We start from the raw sequence: 24,319 nt of genomic DNA, 5'->3' as shown, positions 1-24,319 counted from the left end.
TCTCAATTCTTTAAGAGCTAGAAGAAGAGCAATTGTTTATATATCCATTAAAAACCTCTTCCTCTTCCAATATGGGATAATGTTCCTTCATTAAGGAGGGAATCTCAAATGAAACTCAAATATTTTATTTTCCCTCCATTTCCCATTCACCCTATTTTAAGCATTAATATACTTAAAACCCCAACAATATATTCTTTATACAGTACACATTATCCTTCATTACTTCTTCCCTCTAGAATCTAGATTGAGTTATCTTATCGGATAAACCGATAACCGAACCGATACCGATCGATTACCGATTAACCGATAACCGATATCTTATCGGTTTGGTTATTGGGTTAGGATATTTATAATCGATAACCGATATACTAAACCGATAATATTCACAACCGAAACCGACCGACCAATGACCACCCCTAGATTAAAGTGGGCTAGGGTCCTTTTTAGAATTTTAAAAGCTTCAGGGTCTAGAGTTAAAATATAGTTGAAGGATTTAAGAGTTATTTAATACTCTTTGATATGAAGTCAAACTCAGTCTTCCTCTCTCGTCTTCTGCTCTCTGCTCTCTCCAGGTCGTGAACATTTTAAGCCCGCGGCCGTCATTCGTTTTTCAGGTATTTGAGCATAAAATCATAGTCTCCATTATTGCATTGCCTTTTGAAGGTCGATTTTTGTGAGAATGTTGAATATTGGCCTCTTTGTCAGAGTTTTAATGTTGAGGAATTCTAATACGTTTAAGTTACAATTTTTTCAAATCTTTTTCGATTTTTAGGGTAATAAAGTTGATATGCCCCTCGGGGGTCAGCACTCAGGCGCCGATAATAAAAGAAAAAGAAAAAGAGGGTCAATTCCTCGATTTAAGTTCTATAGAGTCAAAATGCCAGTTCTTCTATAGTTTTTGACACTTCTTTATGGATTCATTAGAAACAAATTTTTAGATATTCTAATTTTGCTTGTTAACAAATTGACTCACCGGTTATGATGGAGTTGTATCAGGGTCGGCACTCAGTCCTTTTTTGTTTGTCCTGGCGATGGACGTACTGACACGCTACATTCAAGGGATGTGCCGTGGTGCATGCTATTTGTAGATGATATTGTATTGATTAACGAGACTTGAGGCGGTGTGAATGCACAGTTAGAGATATAGAAGCAGACCCTGGAATCTAAAGGTTTCAAGCTAAGCAGGACCAAGACAGAATACATGGAGTGTAAGTTCAGTGGTAAGAGTCAAGGAGGAAAAATGGAGGTGAGGCTGGACTCCCACGTCATCCCTAGGAGAGAAAGTTTTAAGTATCTTGGGTCAATTATCTAGGGAGTGGGGAGTTGATAAAGATGTCACACATCATATTGGGGCGGGATGGATGAAATGAAAACTCGCTTCCGGTGTTTTGTGTGACAAGAAGGTGCCACCGAAACTTAAAGGTAAGTTCTACAGAGTGGTGGTCAGACCGACAATGTTGTTTGGGACTGGGTGTTGGCCAGTCAAGATTGCTCATGTCCAGAAGATGAAGGTAGAAGAGACGAGGATGTTGAGATGGATATGCGAGCACACCAGATTATATAGGATTAGAAATGAGGTTATTCGTGATAAGGTGCGTGTGGCCCCGATTGAGGACAATATACGGGAAGGGCGACTTAGATGGTTTGTTCATGTGAGGACGAGGAGCACAGATGCCCCGGTGAAAAGGTTTAGAGGTTGACATTGGAGGGCCTAGGGATAGAGGTAGGCCAAAGAAGAGGTAAGGAGAGGTGATTAAGCAAGACATGGTGCAGCTTCAGCTGACCAAGGACACGACCCTTGATAAGAAGGTATGGAGGCCGAGGATTAGGGTAGCAGAGTAGATAGTCTATAGTGTTCTTTATTCTGCTTTTATATGGCTTTTGGTGATGTCCCTTCTTGTTTATATTTTCATTAATGTGGTGCTTATGCTTTCCTGAGCTGAGGATCTATTGGAAACAACATCTCTATCCTCACAAGGTAGGGGTAAGGTCTGCATACACACAACCCCTCCCAGACCCCAAAGTGTGGGATAATATTGAGTATGTTGTTGTTTTTGTTGTAAAGTTGATATGTCCCTGAGTATATTATTTGAAAAATTTTCGTTGATTGTGTTCGTTGTGTTATTATCGAGTAGGACGTTAATGTTATCTTTTCACATTTCTCTAATTTATTTGGAACTTTCAACAATAGTATTTTTACTCCACGATGTATATCTTAGAATGAATTTCTAGGTTTGAGTGCGATTTGTAGTTATCTTGTTGCCTCGATGCAACTGGTATATTTTTAGATTGGTGATCGATTAATTCTCCAATTGTGGTCTCCTACTGTAATGCAATAATAAAATGCTAAAAACCAAAGCTAGGAATGGAATAAAAAAAACACTATTCGGAAAAGATAAAACTCCATTTTATTGAATGTAAATCAAATGAAAATCCATCTCATAAAGCTGGAAAGAGATCAATAGTTATCGGCGATGAAAATATAGCAATAACAGTTGAACCCCAAAGTCTACATGAAGAAAATTTTGAAAGAGATTGATACTATGTGTCGCGACCTAAAATCCAACTAGTCGTGATGTCATCTAACTCAACCCGCTAGGTAAGTCAATTAATAAATAACTAATTTAATGAGATTTATTAAGTAAAAAAATAATAATACAACTGCTTTTATACAAAGAATTTCCAAATGACTGGTAGTACAAATCATGAGCTTCTAAGATTTAGAGTTTACAAAGCTGGAATGAAATAAATATATCATCTGTTTAATATACATGAACAAATTAAAAATTCTAAAGCTACCGAGGATAAGAGGCAGCTGTGACTGGAGCGCAGGTAAATCTTCAAATCCAATTCCCGCCATACACAACAACATCAACATCCAACATCTGCATGCAAGGTGCAGAAGTGCAGTATGAGTACAACCGACCGCATGTACTCAATAAGTAACAAACCTAACCTTAGGTTGAAAGTAGTGACGAGCAAGGACAAGGGTTAAAGTCCAACTCCAATGACCAACCACAGTTCATAGCAATATAATAAAAATGATACAAGACAATAACTCGGCGATGAGATGCTCAACTCGTTCACAGTTACAGAAAATAGGCATGTTTTTTAAGTATAACAGTAAATCTCAAATCTTTAACCGAAATCACCAAAAATATATGAATAAGTTCGAGAAGCTGTGATTTTCCTGAAAAACATTTTATCATAAATAAGATGTTTCATTTTTAGATAGCATGAGGAAAGTACATCTCTATGCTTACGTGTCAATATGTAGGTGAAATCATGAATGTCACCAAAATCGAGTAGCGTGAGAAAATACATCTATATGCCCGTATCTCAAGTACGTATGTCAAATGCAATGCATCTCAGTAAAGAATTTATGAAGTCACACTCTCAGAGCACTCAATCTCACTGTCTCGTATTCTCACTCACCATGCTCATTACTCAGCACACTCAGTCACTCTGTACTGTATAGGGTAGATCCAACCAAAACATAAATAAATCCAGGGCTGATCCCACCTAAGAATCAATAGCAACTACGCCCACTGTGGATGTGCAGACTCCGGAGGAGCCGATCTAGCCCAAGCGCTATAATAAGCCAAATCCTGGCATGAATCAATAAAGCTTGCTGCAGCGTGCAACCTGATCTCATAAATATCATTCATAACAGGCCCTCGGCCTCACTCAATCATCAATCTCTCTAGTCTCACGGGCTGACAACTCTCATGCTAAGTAGCCCAAATCAATGATAAGGGATGTGACAATATACGATAACAGAGACTAAGATATGATATGAAATGATGAATGCGACTAAGTACATAACTGTAATTTAAGCAAATAACTCATCAGCAAAGAACAACCACTATGGGTCCCAATAGTACCACATATAGCCTAAACATGATTTTTAGCATAAATTACAGCTCAAGTGCTCTAATACATAGAGTAGAGTAAAAATATTCAGATAAGATAGCTACATAGTTCCATGGAATCGACTAAATCACCATTTATATGGTGCACGCTCACACACGCGTCACCTAGCATGCGCGTCACCTTAACATAAATCACATAACATATAATTCGGGGCTTCATACTTTCAGCACCAAGTTTAGAAGTGTACTTACCTCGAATAAGACAAATCCAATACCGAGTAAGCCAAATGATGCTCTAAAAATGCTATCCCGCGCGTACCGACCTCCGAACGGCTCGAAACTAGCTAAAAGCAATACAAGAACATCAAATAATGCCTAATGAAATAATTCCAAATGATAAAGGTCGAATCTTTAATCAAAACCCCAAAGTCAACCAAAAATTCAAACCCGGGCCCGCTCCTTGGAACCCGACAAAACTCATAAAGTCCGACAACCTATTCAATTATGAGTCTAATCATACTAGTTTCACTCAAATTCGATTCCGAATTGATGTTCAAAACTCAAAAATATACTCTATGAAACTTTAGACAAATTCCCCAATTTTCTCTTCAAAATTCACAATCCAGTTACCAAAAACGAAGATAGATTCACGAAATATAACAAAAATCGAGTAGAGAACACTTACCCCAATCCATATGGTGAAAATCGCCTAAACAATTGGCCAATCCGAGCTCCCCCAACTCAAAAATATGACCAAATGAACAAACTCTTGATATTAAATATTTTTTCCCAGCTGTTCTGCCTTGTTTCGTGTGGCCAACGATCCCAAAACTTGCTTTTGATACCTCTGATGGATTCCTTATAAAATTGCAGTCAAGTTAGGCTTCTGAATCACTCAATTTGACCTTATAATGAAGGAGATATGTTGGTTTCAATATTTGGAAATAATGCAAATTTTTAAATACGAATTCAGTGGCAATTTCATAATTAATCTGAAAAATATTTGGCAACCCAATTCATAGTAAAATGACCAAAAATTTCTCATACGATGTTGAAACTTGATGATTCTAGTTGATATGGTTTCTAAATTATGATACGGACCTAATTGGCACGACCTTAAAGCCAGACTCGATCGTGATGGCGCCTCTCGTGGAGATAAGGCCAGCCGACACAAACCCCCAAATTAATTAACATATATAAAATTCATAATTAAGTCATTAACATGATTAAGTCCCAAAAGAACAGTGAAATAGTACAATTTGCGGAAAAACAAACACTGCCCAACATCGGGGTGTCACCAGTCATGAGCATCTAACATAAGTCTAAGAGTATGAAAGAGTTTATACAGTATATTACAGAACTAGAACAAGGGAAATAAAATAGGAGGGAGAAACACTGGGTTGCATACGCCGAACAACTACCTAGTGGACTCCGAATAGCCTGCTGGGAGCAATCAACCCTCACTGGCGGGGCCTGAAGCTCCTAAATCTGTAAACAAGGTGTAGGGAGTAAAGTGAATGCTCCAACTCAGTGAGTAATAAAAATAAATGAAGACTGAGCGATAAGAAAGCACGTAAAACACATCAAAATGCTACAAAAAGGCAGTGTAAACTAATACAATGCAATAAAATAATGAAATCTTATAAAAACACTTTAGTTCAATATAAGCTTCCTTAAAATACCATTTTAATAGTTAAACAAGTAAATGAAAAGTGGCAAGAAAATATAAACACATCAAAATCAGCCCCTCGAACATAGTATCAACAGAATCAGCCCCTCGGGAAACAACATGGAATAACACCAGCCCCTTGGGCTATATCACATATCACATTGGGTACCTGCGCTCACTGGGGGTGTACTAACTCCGGGAGGGGCTCCTTACGGCCCAAGCGCAATATCAAGCCATCTCGTGGCATAACAACTCAGGCTCTCGGCCTCATAATCATAAATCAGTGCAACACTGTTGCAGCGTGCAATCTGATCCCTTAATAATCCTCACAACACAGGTCCTCGACCCTAATCAGTTAGAAATCTCTAAAAGCCACTCGGGCACAGTAAAACATGATACTCAGCCCAAAATATCATTTAAAGTGTTAAAAGAAAGTAAACATGGCCGAGTTATGAAAACAGTAGAATATAACATGACTAAGTACAAATATAAAATCAAAACAATGAGGAAATAACAGTAAAAAATCCCCTAAGGGTTCAAAACAGTTGGCACGAGGCCCAAATATGACATTCTGCCCAAAACATGATAATAACAAATAGTTTTCAGTCAAATACGCGGTAAAATAGTCATTCGGGATGGACTAAGTCACAATCCGCAACGGTGCACGACTCCACGCTCGTCATCTAGCGTGTGCGTCACCTCAATATAGCACAACGATATGTAATCCGGGTTTTCATACCCTCAGGACAACATTTACAATCATTACTCACCTCAATCCGGTCCATACTCTAGCCCGCAATTCCTTTGCCCCTCGAATCGGCCTCAATTCGCGTCGAATCAATCCAAAATCAGAATCACGACATCAAAATATACTAAGGGATGAAGCCCATGCGAAAATAATCAAATTACAACATAAATCCCGAAATTAACCAAAACCCGACCCCCGAGACCACATCTCGAAATTCGATAAAATTTACATCAATAGACTCCTTATCTCCCCACGAGTTCATACATATCAAAAGTACCAAAATCCGACCACAAATGGCCCCTCAAATCCCCAAGTCAAGGTCTCCAATACCAAGCCCTAATCCCCAATTTTTAACCCTTAATTTCCATTAATCGTAGGCCAAATCAGTGAAATAACACCATAGAAACAAGTTTAGGGTCCAAAATCCTTACCTCAATGAAATTCCCTTGAAATCCCTCTTCAAATAGCTCCCTCAAGCTCAAACCCGTATGAAAATTATGAAGAAATAGCTCAAAGTCGCGAAGGAAACCTTTTATACTTTCTGGCCTAGGCTTTTCGCACCTGCGGTCCATTTCTCGCTTCTGCGGTCACGCTTCTGCGGCCTAATCCACCGCATCTGCGGTTTTCACTTAAATGCCAATTTCCGCATCTGCGTTTAAAATCTCGCACCTGCGCTACCGCAGGTGCGTCCCCTTCATCGCTTTTGCGTCCCTGATGATCTTCTTCTTGGCCGCATCTGCGGCTACCTTCCGCTTCTGGGGGCATCGCACTTGAGGCCTCCCAACCGCAGGTGCGGTTATTACAACAACAAAATGCTTCAGCTTTCCCAACTCAACTTCAAACTTTTCGCCAACCATCTGAAATCACCCCGAGGCCCCCGAGACCTCAACCAAAAGCACAAACCAGTCATATACCACTACCCAAACTTATACCAATCTTCAAAACACCTCAAACAATATCGAATCAATCAAATCACATCGAATTCAAGCCTAAGGTTCCAAAATCTTTCGAATTCCACTTTTGATCAAAAAGTCTATCAAACCACGTCCGAATGACCTGAAATTTTGCACACACATCCCAAATAACACAACGGACCTACTACAACTCCGGGAATTCTATTCCGACCCCTATATCAAAATCTCACCTATCAACCGGAAATGCCAAAATTCCATTTTCGCCAATTCAAGCCTAAATCTACTCCGGACCTCCAAAACACATTCTGATCGTGCTCCTATGTCCCAAATCATCTCCCGAAGCTATCAGAACCATCGGAACTCACATCCGAGTGCTTTATCACACAAGTCAACATCCAGTTGACCTTTCCAACTTAATCTTACTCAAAAGAGACTAAGTGCCTCAAACCTTTCCAAAGCCTTTCCGAACCCAAGCCAACCAACCTGATAACACATAATACCGCTGCACAAGACAATAAGAAGCAGAAATGGGGAAAATGGAGCGGTAACTCATGAAATGATCGGCCGGGTTGTTACATCTTACCCCTCTTAAAGAAACGTTCATCCTCGAACGAGTCAAGAAACATACCCGAAGCCTCAAACATGTGAGGATATCTGCTCCGCATCTCCCGCTCGGTCTCCCATGTATCCTCCTCCATAGGTCGACCTCTCCACTGCACTTTCACTGAAGCTATATCCTTTGACCTCAACTTTCGAACCTGACGCTCCAAAATAGCTGCTGGCTCCACATCTTAAGTCAAATCATCATCTAACTGAACCGTGATGAAATTCAAAACATGAGACGGATCGCCAATATACTTCTGTAGCATAGAAACATGAAATACCGGGTGCACACTTGATAAGTTGGGTAGCAAAGCAAGCTCATAAGCCACCTCCCCAATCCTCCAAAGTACCTCAAAAGGCCCAATGATTCGAGGAATCAATTTACCCTTCTTCCCAAATCTCATAACACCCTTCATGGATGAAACCTTCAATAGATCCTTCTCACTAACCATGTAGGACACAACCCGAACCTTCCTGTCAGCATAACTCTTTTGTCTCGACTGCGCTGTACAAAGCCTCTCCTGAATCACCTTCACCTTGTCTAAAACATCCTGCACTAAGTCTGTACCCAATAGTCTAGCCTCACCCGGCTCAAACCATCCAATTGAAGATCTACACCGCCTCCCGTACAATGCCTCATATGGAGCCATCTGAATACTCGACTAGTAACTGTTGTTATAAGAAAACTCTGCGAGCAGTAGAAACTGATCCCATGACCCTCCAAAATAAATGACACAAGCACGCAACATGTCCTCCAATATCTGAATAGTGCACTCGGACTGCTCGTCTGTCTGAGGGTGAAAAGCTGTGCTCAACTCAACCTGAGTACCCAACCCTCGCTGCACAGACCGCCAAAACTGTGAAGTAAACTGAGTGCCCCTATCTGAAATGATGGAAACTGGGACACCATGCAAGAGAACAATCTCCCGGATATAGATCTCTGCGAACCGCTCTGAAGAATAGGTAGTACACACAGGAATGAAGTGCGCGGACTTGGTCAGCCGGTCCACTATCACCCAAATAGCATTGAACTTCTTCAAAGTCCATGGGAGCCCAACTACAAAGTCCATGGTGATCTGCTCCCACTTCCACTCTGGAATATCCATCTGCTGAAGCAATCCACCCGGTCTCTGATGCTCATATTTTACCTGCTGACAATTGAGACACCAAGCTACAAATCCCACAATGTCCTTCTTCATTCTCCTCCACCAATTATGTTGTCTTAGATCCTGATACATCTTCGCGGCACCCGGATGAATGGAATACCGTGAGCTATGGACCTCCTCCAGAATCAACTCCCGAAGCCCATCTACATTGGGCACATATCCGGCCCTGCATCCTCCACACCCCATCATCACCAGTGATCATATCTATGGCATCGTCGTGCTGAACTCTGTTCTTAAGGACAAGCAAATGAGGATCATCATGTTGGCGCTCTCTGATGCGATCATATAAGGAAGACCGAGAAATCACACCAGCCAATACTCGACTGGGCTCCGAAATATCCAACCTCACGAACCAATTGGCCAAGGCCTGAACATCAATTACAAGAGGTCTCTCCCCAACTGGGATATCTGCCAAACTCCCCATACTCACTGCCTTCCGGCTCAAGGCATCAGCCACCACATTGGCCTTTCCCAGATGGTACAAAATAGTAATATCATAATCCTTTAGCAACTCCAACCGTCTCTGCTGCCTGAAATTGAGATCCTTCTGCTTGAACAAGTGTTGGAGGCTACGATGATCAGTAAACACCTCACAAGACATACCATACCAGTAATGCCTCCAAATCTTCAACGCGTAAACAATGACAGCCAACTCCAAATCATGAACATGGTAGTTTTTCTCATGGGGCTTCAACTGACGAGAATCATAAGCAATAACTCTACCTTCCTATATCAACACACACCCAATATCAACTCTCAAAGCATCACAATACACGGTATATGAACCTGAAACTGATGGAAAAACTAACATTGGAGCTGTGGTCAAGGCTGTCTTGAGCTTTTGAAATCTCTCCTCACACTCGTCTGACCAATTGAATAGAGCACCTTTCTGAGTCAACTTGGTCAAGGGCGATGCGATAGATGAAAATCCCTGAACAAACCGGTGGTAGTAACACACCAAACCAAGGAAACTGTGAATCTCTGTGGCTGAGGACGGTCTGGGCCAACTCTGAACCACCTCTATCTTCTTCGGATCAACCTGAATACCCTCATTGGACACCACATGCCCCAAGAATGTCACTGAACTGAGCCAAAACTCACACTTGGAGAACTTTGCATAAAGCTTCTCCTCCCTTAATCTCTGCAACACAACTCTCAAATGCTCCGCGTGCTCCTCCTAACTACGCGAGTACACCAAAATATTATCAATGAAAATGAAGTCGAGATAAGTCCGAAACACGCTGTTCATCAAATGCATGAACGCTGCTGGGGCATTGGTCAGCCCAAAAGACATCATCAAGAACTCATAATGACCATATCGGGTCCTGAAAGCTATCTTAAGAATATCCGGGTCCCTGATCTTCAACTGGTGATATCCTGAACAGAGATCAATCTTGGAGAACAACCTTGCTCCCTGAAGCTGGTCAAACAAATCATCAATGTGAGGTAGATGATACTTGTTCTTGATTGTTACCTTGTTCAACTGCCTATAGTCAATGCACATCCTCATAGTTCCATCCTTCTTCTTCACAAATAGAATAGGCGCACCCCAAGGCGATACACTAGGCCGAATAAACACCTTATCAAGGAGTTCCTAAAGCTGCTCCTTTAACTACTTCAACTTTGCTGGTGCCATACGATACGGTGGAATAGAAATGGGTTGAGTGCTCGGCACCAGGTCAATACCAAAATTAATATCCCTATCCAGTGGCGTGCTCGACAGGGCTACAAGAAACACATAGGGAAAATCCCTCACAACAGGAACAAAATCAATACTAGGAGTCTCTGCACCGACATCCCTCACAAAGGCTAGATATGAAAGACAACCCTTCCAACCATACGCTGGGCCTTCAAGAATGAAATTACCCTACTGGGAACATAATCAGTCGAACCTCGCCACTCAATTCGTGGAACACATGGCATAGCCAATGTCACTGTCTTAGCATGACAGTCCAAGATAGCACGACATGGAGATAGCCAATCCATGCCCAATATAACATCAAAGTCTACCATACATAACAACAACAGATCGACTCGGGTCTCCAGACCCCCAATAGTCACCACACGTGACCGGTACACACGGTCTACAACAACAATATCACCCACCGGAGCAGATACACGAATAGATGAAACAAGAGACTCACGGGGTGTATCCAAATAATGAGCAAAGTATGATGAGAATAAGTGGAACTGGGATCAAATAATACAGAGACATCTCTGTGGCAGACTGAGGCTGTCACGACCCAAACCGAAGGGTCGCGACGGGCACCCGGTGCCTTACTCAACCGAGTACCAACGTAACATATCTTTCTTAACATGTTATCATGAGTAAATGATCCAGAAAACCCATCATGAGATAACAAGAATAAAACATAAGGGAATACTCAACATATGAAGACCCAACATGATATACAAACTAATATATGTGACATACGGGCCTATAAGGCCGACATGACCATTAGTAAACTCGAAACATAGGCCGACAAGGCCATACAATTATCCATACACCTGACATATGTCTACAAGCCTCTAAGAGTACATAAAATCATAAAGGTCGGGACAGGGCCCCGCCATACCAATCGATACATATCCAAAGCATACTGACCAAATAGTCAACTTCGAAGAAAGTGGAGTGCACCAACACCTTCGCTGAGTTGATAGCCTACTAGGAGGACTGTCAACCTATCAATCGAGACCTGCGGGCATGAAATGCAGCGTCCCCAGGCAAAAGGGACGTCAGTACGAATAAAGTACCGAGTATGTTAGGCAGGAAAGCTTAAACAAGAACAGTAATGTAAAGAGAGAGATAGAGGAGATACAACCTGTAACATCTGAGTGCCTCTGGGGGTTACTGATATGAAATGCATAATACATATATATACATAAACTTTTTAAAACATTCGCCTCTGTGGGCATCATCATCATCATATCGTAGCCGGCCTCAAAGAGGACTCGGTAAAAGCGTACCCGACCATCATAAGGTTCGGAAGAATCGTACCCGGCCACGTGGAGCTCGGTAAAACCCAACTGATTAGTGGTTGCACAATAGGTGCCATACCCGGCCGACTATAGCGCGGCTCGGTAGAGTAAAATAGATACATATATATAATGCATGCTCGACTCATGGAATCACGTTCTAACCCTTTCAGAGTGATGTAAGATCATTGCACCTCCGATTAACATTATGGACATCCCTACCATCAATATGAACCTTAGTGGGATTTAAGGATCATACACACTTGTTTAAAATAACTTTATAAGTAAAGAACAACATGGACAACCTTAGTTTCTAGGAGTAGATCCGTTATGAATTAGCGTACCGTTTATGTTCATGCCACTTTAGATCATGCCAAAAGAAAGAAGTAAGTGCCTTAACATACCTTAAACCCGTTGAGTCCTTAATCACTTCCAAGCAACTCTTCAAATAAGTCAACTCAATCTATCATAGTATAAGGAGATTCAAAATCAGTACTGAGCAAAGGCTAAGTCTATAACTTAAGCTAGTAGCTCGTTTACGTAAATTTTGGCAGCATCTCCCTTGTAACAACGGCCTCCTCCAATACCATATACAAACAACAATGACCAGAGCAATCCATCAATACATAATTATCAATATCAATACACCATATAACAACAACAAGTCACAACTACATTACGACGAGCGGCAAGCTCCGATTGGAATCTGTATACCCCTTATCAATCCTTATAGACTTCTTACTTCAACATAAAAGTATCATTAACATGATAATGAAGTCATTAATCAATGATTCCAGCCTTATACCATATATTTATAACAACGAAAATAATCCACAACTTCAACTATCCCCAACTAGCAACTTTATTCACTAGTTCATGTCTAGCCCATCCATTTAACTTAATCAATATCAAGATAACCTTAGGCACAAGCAAGAACACAATATACATACCTCCTACAGTAACTTCAAGTCAAAATCCAAGTTATATTCATTTTACAACAACCCTTAATAGCAATACAACACCATAGAAGTGACTTAAGCTAGTCCAAGTATTATCTTGTAGTTTATCATCCTAACAACTTAACCAACATACAAGCAAGATTAAGCACAATTAGTAGGCTGTTATACTCACCTTATACAGCAGCAACAACTTGAAATTTCATCCAAATACAGCCCACAACAATCCTCAATGACAACACAACGTCAAAGAGGTGTTGTTATTCACTAGAACTAAGTTTTGATGTTGAAATATGGTGTAATCACTTCAAACCCTTGTGGTATATGTTTAGGAGGGTTAGGAGAAGTTTGGGGACGAATTTTAGCTGAAAAATAAGCAAAAATAGGCGTTCAAATCGTTTATAAATTGAAGTAGGTCAACCACCGCCTAAGTGGGTCCCATTGGGAGCTGTTTGCGCGGTCTCGCAAAAACACGAATATCTCTCTACTCCGAGGTCGTATTGACGAACGGTTTAATGCGTTAGAAACTAGACTCGTAGATCTTAAATTTGGTAGGTAGAAAACCCCATGATTCCATGTATATTTGGAGAAATTCTCAGATACATTTGACCTAAATTTCAGCAAATTTATGAATGTAACTTGTGATGACCTTTGCCAACTCTTGTTCCACAACTTGCTTGCCTTCAAATTGTAGAAAATGATTATCATACAACTAAAATAACTCATAGAATAACATCCTTATCATGTTAAGAACCCTAGTCTCACCCCAAAGTACATGTTATAACATTCCAAACTTGTCGACTTTTGACGAAACTTATTTTTTCTTCAATTGGTTTAGCTTCTAAGATTTCCAACCCTCTTGGTACTCGTTATTCATGATCTTAAATATTTGTAACCTCCAAGGTAACATGATTAACTTACTTTATTTGCTTCCAAATTTAATTTCATTTCCGAGCTTACATCAATGACTTACGACATACTCTCACGTATGAAAACTTGGGGTGTAACATCTTTCCCCCCTTTGGAACATTCGTACTCGAATGTCGATTGATGCGCTTATTAGTTTCATAAACTATAGCTCTTACGAATACTTTAATGCTCATCTTTCCATCTAAGCCACTGTTTTGTGAATAAATCCAAACGCTTGGGCATTCCCCCCTTTTAGGCCTCTTTGTCACGCCATGACATGTGGTCGGAATTCTTCCAACATCGTAACATTTGATACCTTATGTCATGCAGTATGTACGACTGTGTCCTTGTATGAGCGCCTAGCGACTCGTATTCTCTTTTTCCTCCATCTTTTAGCCAATCTCTAAGCCTCACTTTATGAACATATACAGAATTATGACAAGCTATCCCTCTAGGCATCTATAGGTGTACTGATGTCTTTCGCTTGGTACTTTATCGAACTTAAGACTATTTCTATCTCTTGTTTCATAGCCTTGTATATCTATCCTTATGGATTTACTACATCTAGGTAGGTTATACTATACCATAAAACTTACTTCGGTTTATTATTACCGAGGTTTGCTACCCAACTCCAGGTTACTCTCTCGCTGCTTATCCTATATGTATAAATCTAAGTCCTTTAGTGCTTCCTCATTATTATTCATCTAAGAATAACAAACAAATCTCATCTCGAACTTTGGAACTTGTACCCATCTATTGTTTATTCACCTTAATGTTGATCTATAATCTATCACTGATAACTTGCAACCTCTTACGTAATACACTGTCACTAGGGCTCACATCTTATCGGGGAACATATGAAGTGATTTTCCTGATCCACCTAGGGATAATACTATACTTCAATAACCGTATTTCATTGCATCCCAACGCGATTCATCTTATGGGGGTATTCTAATCCCATGCAATTAATGAAATCCCTTTCTCATTAAATCATTACTCAATCAAAGGCCTAAGCATCATCCTCTTATCTATCACAATTACACCCTTATTCTACTATCAGGGCAGCATCCCATCTCTTCTAAATGCACCTAGTCTCAGACTCCTCTGTGTTCATTCAGGCTGTACCGAGTTTTTTATTACATATGGAAATCATCAGTTCCCTTGTTTTGATGGGTTTAATCCCGAGGACATACATATTCTCGTCACCTTCTTACTCACCTTTTCATATCCTTACTCCTCTCAACCTAAAACCTTGTTGCTCTACAATACTTTACCTTAGGACCTACACCGATCTATTTATACTACTCACAACCTTCCTTTAACTTGCTAGCACCATAAATTTCCTTTCGTGCCTTCTCAGTTGTCCTTAAATGTAAGCAATTACTTTTGCTGGTCGTTCTATCACTTGTTACATGAACACTTGACTTGTCATTTTGCCCACGAATACTATAATTTCCTGTACCTCATATGATCTCAAACATCACCTTTGATGGCCTTTTTTTTTACCATTCATTAGCCATGATAGGTGCCACTTTCTTATGGAGTGTATACAATATTGTAGTGAGACTGTTGTTACAGGATAATTTACTCTTTAGCTCACTATGCTTAGTTGGAAACCTTCTTCCTTATTTCCTCAGCTAGTCTTTCATTGTAGTACTTAGGGAGACCTTCTGGCTCTTGTAACGTTGCGAGCTTGATATATCGTACACCCGAAGGTAATTTTTGTTATTCTTACTCGCCTATAATAATCCTTAGTTACATAATTTATGCCTTTGTGCTCGTAGGGTTACTTCTAAGCTCAAATTTTTTATTGTTTCCTTAGTGACACTCTCTCTTATTTTCATAAACCTTAAAAATGGTACCTTTAACTGCCTCAACTCCTATCTGAATTTTTTTTCAAATGATTGTGATCTCGTATCTGCGAGACTGAATTCACTATGCTGAGATTCACTACATTTATCTTGCATGATCTATTGATTTATCTGTGACCTCTTGTCTAGCCATAAATGGGCTCTTCCTGAATCAACTACTAATTACTCGTTGGTCCATTCTCATATATATATATATATATATATATATATATTCTGCATCATCCCTCTTGGGATATATCCTTTGTCTTAACTTATCTCTTTCCACTAGCTCCTGATGTATCAAGTGTCCATTCACACTTATTTATTAATAACATCCTGGCCGGAAACTTTTACTGCCTCTCCCCGGTGTCGTGCTTGTATAATGTTATGGAGTCGCAACATATCTGCAGGAACTGAATAAATGCAACATCATCCCTTTCTCCTTTTTACCACATTCTTCCTTTACCATTCCATAGTTAACTGAACCGCTTAACTCTGACTTAATACCATATCACACCATATTCCCCCTTCAGGGGAGTACTAAGATTTAGTACTACGACGATCTACCTATAGTTGTTTTACCTCTTCATCTTTGGCGTCTTTTCACATTATCAATGAACCTTAATCACCTTATGGTAACCTTCTGTACCAGGGATAACTAAATTTCTTACGCACGAAGGTGACACCTACTGTAACTGGCACACTTAGTCCCTTAAGATTAACTCTGCTCAGAGTGCTTGCTTTAGGTAAGCGACTTCCTAAATGGCCTTTAAAGGTTATTCATCTGTTGTCTATTCTATTATGGTTGGAGCACGATCTTTGAAATTCTCACGATGTCGACCATTATCAAATCCTCCGATCCCTAATTCATGTTCGGTTTTATCTTGTTCACCAGCCCATACTGATTTTTATTACTTTGGGGTCTAACCTTTCCTCCCTGGTAATCACGTTGAAGTCACCATCTCATTTCTCGAAATAAGAATATGACTTTATGGCTTATACTCTTTTATTGCCTTAAGGCTTGTCACCTCTTGTATTTTCCTTCACTTTGACTATAGACTCTGTCATCGTGTCATATTTTGATTTACTGTTATCACCCCTATATCACATCTTACTCATGATGCTTCATTTATTTTCTTCTTATTCTCCGGATAATATTCTTTTTGTCTATCACTTTATTCTGAAAACTTCAACAAAAAGTTCTTTCCCTATAAGCTCTCCTAGATTCATCTCACTGGCTCTTAGGAATGCCTAACATTCTTTTTTTTACTCGGGGCTAGAGTCATACTATGGTAAATATTTGTCCCTTCTAGGATCCCACTGCCTATCTTCTGAAATTTTTGAATATTCCAGTATTCGTATCTGATTGTACTACTCTAGAGTTCACCATCTGGGTGTCTTAGAAGGAGATCTATTACCACATTTGCACCATCTTTCGGAAACGTTAGTTAATGATAACAACCTATCCACAATTTTTGGGTTACTCTAACTCCAACTGGATCCTGATATCCCATCTTTCTCTTAAATAATATCTGTTAGCTCCCATAGAACATAACTGAGATGGGTGTGGCCAATTGTACTTACCTCTGTCATTGATGAAGGTACCAAAATGCTTATATTTCTCTGCCTGATTTGAAAATATTGATAATCTTCATTATCTGGGTGCCTCGTACCCCTCTCCACCTTACTTCTTTTACTTGTTAAAACTTGTATCTAGCTTCTGAATTCTTCATAGATTTTCACCATATTCGTGAATTGATATCCTTGGCTTAAGGCTCCTTATTAAGAAGCATACACATCTTAGTACACACATGATCTGTTGAAGACCTCACATTTACTCATCATAAGCATGATGTGAAATCGAGTTCCTCTTACTTAACTCTTCCACATCCACATGCAATCTCTTACCAACTGCCTTTGTGGATGTAGGTATCGTTGTATTACGACTAAAGTCGAATTTAGGAGTTTGAATTCTTACAACTGAGCTCTACTGCACGATCTAGAGTAAGAAGAAAGAGTGACAAACCTAAATACCTTGTAGCCTCCTGCTTATAAGTGTGGTGCACAACACACCCATAAACAAGACTCTACTAGACATGGCTTGTAGACTCCCTAGGACAGAACTGCTCTGATACCACTTCTGTCACGACCCAAACCGAAGGGCCGCGACGGGCACCCGGTGCCTTACTCAACCTAGTACCAACATAACATATCTTTCTTAACATGTTATCATGAGTAAATGAGCTAGAAAACCCGTCATGAGATAACAAGAATAAAACATAAGGGAATACTCAAAATATGAAGACCCAACATGATATACAAACTAATATATGTGACATACGGGCCTATAAGGCCGACATGACCATTAGTAAACTCAAAACATAGGCCGACAAGGCCATACAATTATCCATACACCTGACATCTGTCTACAAGCCTCTAAGAGTATATAAAATTATAAAGGTCAGGATAGGGCCCCGCCATACCAATCGATACATATCCAATGCATACAGACCAAATAGGCAACTCCGGAGCAAGTGGAGTACACCAACACCTTCGCTGAACTGATAGCCTACTAGGAGGACTGTCAACCTATCAATCGAGACCTGCGGGCATGAAATGCAGCGTCCCCAGGCAAAAGGGACGTCAGTACGAATAAAGTACCGAGTATGTTAGGCAAGAAAGCTTAAACAAGAACAGTAATGTAAAGAGAGAGATAGAAGAGATACAACCTGTAACATCTGAGTGCTTCCGGGGGTTACTGATATGAAATGCATAATTCATATATATACATAAAATTTTTAAAACATTCGCCTCTGTGGGCATCATCATCATCATATCATAGCCGGCCTCAAAGAGGACTCGGTAAAAGCGTACCCGACCATTATAAGGTTCGGTAGAATCGTACCCGGCCACGTGGAGCTCGGTAAAACCTAACTGATCAGTAATTGCACAATAGGTGCCATACCCGGCCGACTATAACACGGCTCGGTAGAGTAAAATAGATACATATATATAATGCATGCTCGACTCATGGAATCACGTTCTAACCCTTTCGAAGTGATGTAAGGTCATTGCACCTTCGATTAACATTATGGACATCCTACCATCAATATGAACCTTAGTGGGATTTAAGGATCATACACACTTGTTTAGAATAACTTTATAAGGAAAGAACAACATGGACAACCTTAGTTTCTAGGAGTAGATCCATTATGAATTAGCATACCGTTTATGTTCATGTCACTTTAGATCATGCCAAAAGAAAGAAGTAAGTGCCTTAACATACCTTAAACCCATTGAGTCCTTAATCACTTCCAAGAAACTCTTCAAATAAGTCAACTCAATCTATCATAGTATAAGGAGATTCAAAATCAGTGCTGAGCAAAGGCTAAGTCTATAACTTAAGCTAGTAGCTCGTTTACGTAAATTTTGGCAGCATCTCCCTTGTAACAAGGGCCTCCTCCAATACCATATACAAACAACAATGACCAGAGCAATCCATCAATACATAATTATCAATATCAAGACACCATATAACAACAACAAGTCACAACTACATTACGACGAGCGGCAAGCTCCGATTGGAATCCGTATACCCCTTATCAATCCTTATAGACTTCTTACTTCAACATAAAAGTATCATTAACATGATAATGAAGTCATTAATCAATGATTCCAGCCTTATACCATATATTTATAACAACGAAAATAATCCACAACTTCAACTATCCCCAACTAGCAACTTTATTCACTAGTTCATGTCTAGCCCATCCATTTAACTTAATCAATATCAAGATAACCTTAGGCACAAGCAAGAACACAATATACATACCTCCTACAGTAACTTTAAGTCAAAATCCAAGTTATATTCATTTTACAACAACCCTTAATAGCAATACAACACCATAGAAGTGACTTAAGCTAGTCCAAGTATTATCTTGTAGTTTATCATCCTAACAACTTAACCAACATACAAGCAAGATTAAGCACAATTAGTAGGCTGTTATACTCACCTTAGACAGCAACAACAACTTGGAATTTCATCCAAATACAGCCCACAACAATCCTCAATGACAACACAACCTCAAAGAGGTGTTGTTCTTCACTAGAACTAAGTTTTGATGTTGAAATATGGTGTAATCACTTTGGAATCACTTCAAACCCTTGTGGTATATGTTTAGGAGGGTTAGGAGAAGTTTGGAGACGAATTTTAGTTGAAAAATGAGCAAAAATAGGCGTCCAAATCGTTTATAAATTGAAGTAGGTCAACCACCGCCTAAGTGGGTCACATTGGGAGCTGCTTGCGCGGTCTAGCGAAAACACGAATATCTCTCTACTCCGTTGTCGTATTGACAAACGGTTTAATGCGTTAGAAACTAGACTCGTATATATTCAATTTGGTAGGTAGAAACCCCATGATTCCAAGTATATTTGGAGAAATTCTCAGATACATTTGACCTAAATTTCAGCAAATTTATGAATGTAACTTGTGATGACCTTTGCCAACTCTTGTTCCACAACTTGCTTGCCTTCAAAATGTAGAAAATGAATATCATACGACTAAAATAACTCATAGAATAACCTCCTTATCATGTTAAGAACCCTAGTCTCACCCCAAAGTACATGTTATAACATTCCAAACTTGTCGACTTTTGACGAAACTTATTTTCTTCAATTGGTTTAGCTTCTAAGATTTCCAACCCTCTTGGTACTCGTTATTCACGATCTTAAATATTTGTAACCTCCAAGGTAACATGATTAACTTATTTTATTTGCTTCCAAATATAATCTCATTTCCGAGCTTACATCAATGACTTACGACGTACTCTCACGTATGAAAACTTGGGGTGTAACAGAGGCAATACATGTGATCACAACATCTAAAGCAATAGCTTCGGGTCTAGCTAGGAGTGCATAGAAACGGGCCTGATCGCCACCTGATCGACCTCCTCCTCTAGGCGACCCCTAGTTGACTGACCTCCACCCCTAGCTGGCTGGGTGGGTGGTGGTGAAGTAACTGGCGCTGAAGCTGATGGCTGATTCCTCTGCTGAGTTGAACCCCCAAGATGATGAGGACACTGCCTCCACATATGAGCCAACTCTCCACACTCATAGCAACTCCCGAGTGCTGGAGACGAGGACTGAAGGGAACCCCTAGCATCTGAATGACTAGCAGATGTACCTGGCATAGAAGAGCCCTAAACTGATGGAGCACGGGACGAACTCTGAGCTGGAAGGGCACTAAGTGATGACTGGCCCTAATGAGAACTATGAGAACCATGACCCGATGACTCCCCACGATAACCTAGGCGAGCTGGCTGAGCATGCCTGAATGGATGGCCTCTGTCGTGCTGAAGCTGATCTCTCGAAAGAGCACCACCATAACTACCAGATCCCCGAGGCCTCTTGGCCTCCCTCTCATCTCGGTCTTGGCGATGAACTGACTCAATCTCACGAGAAATGTTAACAACCTCCTCAATAGTAGCACCAGACACCCTCTCCCTGGTTATATGAATACGAAGCTGATATGTGAGGCCATCAACGAACCTCATAATCCCCTCTCTCTCTGTAGGAACCAACCAAACAGTATGACGAGCTAACTCCAAGAACCTCATCTCATACTACGTCATAGGCAAATCTCCCTGACACAACCACTCAAACTGCCTGCGCAGCTCCTCTTTGCGAGACTGTGGCACATACTTCTCCAAAAAGAGAACGGAGAACTGCTGCCAGGTAAGGGGTGCTGCACCAACATGCCTACACCTCTCATAAGCCTCCTACCAAGTGAAGGAAGCTCCTAAAAATTGAAAAGTAGTGAAATCGACCCCGCTGGTCTCCAAAATACCCGCTGAACGAAGAATCCTCTGACACTTGTCCAAGAAACCCTGGGCATCCTCGCCCTCTGCACCACTGAAAGTCGGAGGCTGAAGTTTACCAAACCTCTCCAACCTGCACTGCTCATCCTCTGGCATGGCAGGAGCTACATAGTCCTGAGCAGCTGCAACTGCCTGGGCTGGACCCCCGGTGTCTGAAGTCCCTGCAAAACCTGCTCAGGTGTGCGAGTGGCGGGAGTCTGAGTGCCTCCCCCGGCCTGAGAAGTAGTTGCGACTGTAGTAACATAGACCGCCTGAGCTAGGCCAGTGTATAATGATAGAATTTGATCCAGGGCCTCTTAAAGACCTAAAATCACAATAGGCACAGCTGGTGCTGGTGGTGCGTCCAAAACTAGGACCTGATCCTAAACTAGGGCGGCTGATGGATCTGCAGGTGCTTCTCTAGCTGCTGTGCGTGCTACACCCCTGCCCCTACCGTGACCTCGACTATGTCCTCGGCCTCTAGTGGCCACAACTGGTGGTACTGGTGGTCATCCATCCCGACTGGTAGCACGTGTCACCACCATCTGTGAGAGAATAGAATAACAGAAGTTTAGTACTCGGATCAATAGATTCGCATGACAATAATTTCAAGAATATGAAGTTTTTTTCCTAAAGTTTCTATAGCCTCTAGAGGATAAATACAGACATCTCCATACCGATTTGCGAGACTCTACTAAACCTACTCATGACTCGTGAGACCTATGTAACCTAGGCTCTGATACCAACTTGTCACGACCCTAAACCCAGACCCGGTCATGATGGTGCCTCTCGTGGAGACAAGGCTAGCCGACACAAACCCCCAAATTAATTAACAGATATAAAATTCATAATTAAGTCATTAGCATGATTAAATCCCAAAAGAACAGTGAAATAGTACAATTTGCGAAAAAACAAACACAGCCTGACATCAGGGTGTCACCAGTCATGAGCATCTAACATAAGTCTAAGAGTATGAACGAGTTTATATAGTCTATTACAAAACTAGAACAAGGGAAATAAAATAGGAGGGAAAAACACTGGGCTGCGAATGCCGAGCAGCTACCTAGTGGACTCCGAATAGCATGCTGGGAGCAATAAACCCTCACTGGCGGGACCCGAAGCTCCTGAATCTGCACATAGGGTGCAGGGAGTAAAGTGAGTACTCCAACTTAGTGAGTAATAAAAATAAATAAAGACTGAGCGATAAGAAAGAACGTAAAACACATCAAAATGCTACAAAGAGGCAGTGTAAACTAATACAATGCAATAAAATAATGAAATCTTATAAAAACACTTTAGTTCATTATAAGATTCCTTAAAACACCTTTTTAATAGTTAAACAAGTAAATGAAAAGTGGCGAGAAAAGATAAATACATAAAATCAGCCCCTCGGGCACAATATCAATAGAATCAGCCCCTCGAGCAATAACATGGAACAACACCAGCCCCTCGGGCTATATCACAGGTCACACTAGGTACTCGCGCTCATTGGGGGTGTACAGACTCTGAGAGGGGCCCCTTACAGCCCAAGCGCAATATCAAGCCATCTCGTGGAATAACAACTCAGGCCCACGACCTTATAATCATAAATCAGTGCAACACTGCTGCGGCGTGCAATCCGATCCCATAATAATCCTCACAACACAGGCCCTCGACCCTACTCAGTCAGAAATCTCTAAAAGCCACTCGGGCACAGTAAAACATGATGCTCAGCCCAAAATATCATTTAAAGTGTTAAAACACAGTAAACATGGTTGAGTTATGAAAATAGTAGAATATAGCATGACTGAGTACATATATAAAATCAAAACATTGATAAAATAATAGTAAAAAATCCCCTAAGGGTTCAAAACAGTAGGCACGAGGCCCAAATATGGCATTCATCCCAAAACATGATGATAGTAAATAGTTTTCTGTCAAATACGCGGTAAAACAGTCATTCGGGATGGACTAAGTCACAATCCCCAATGGTTCACGACCCCACGCTCGTCATCTAGCGTGTGCGTCACCTCAATATAGCACAACGATGTGTAATCCGGGGTTTCATACCCTTAGGACAACATTTACAATCATTACTCACCTCAATCTGGTCTAAACTCTAGCCCGCGATGCCTTTGCCCCTCGAATTGGCCTAAAATCGCATCAAATCTATCCAAAATCAGAATCATGACGTCAAAATATACTAAGTGAACGAAGCCCATGCGAAAATAATCAAATTACAACATAAATGCCGAAATTAACCAAAACCCGACCCCCGAGACCACGTCTCGAAATTCGATAAAATTTACATCAATAGACTCCTTATCTCCCTACGAGTTCATACATATCAAAAGTACCAAAATCCGACCACAAATGGCCCCTCAAATCCCCAAGTCAAGGTCTCCAATACCAAGCCCTAATCCCCAATTTTTAACCCTTAATTTCCATTAATCTTAGGCCAAATCAGTGAAATAACACCATAGAAATAAGTTTGGGGCCCTAAATCCTTACCTCAATGAAATTCCCTTGAAATCCTTCTTCAAATAGCTCCCTTAAGCTCAAACCCATATGAAAATGATGAAGAAATAACTCAAAGTCGCGAAGGAAACCTGTTATACTTTCTGGCCCAGGCTTTTCGCACCTGCAGTCCATTTCTCGCTTCTGCGGTCACACTTCTGTGGCCTAATCCACCGCATCTGCGGTTTTCACTTAAATGCCATTTTCCGCATCTACGTCTACGCTACCGCAGGTACATCCCCTTCACCGTTTCTATAGTCCCTGATGATCTTCTTCTTGGCCGCATCTGCGACTGCCTTCCGCTT

This window comes from Nicotiana sylvestris, chromosome 6, assembly GCF_000393655.2.
Source record: "Nicotiana sylvestris chromosome 6, ASM39365v2, whole genome shotgun sequence".
Classification (NCBI taxonomy): domain Eukaryota; kingdom Viridiplantae; phylum Streptophyta; class Magnoliopsida; order Solanales; family Solanaceae; genus Nicotiana; species Nicotiana sylvestris.
This window is presented reverse-complemented; position numbering follows the sequence as displayed.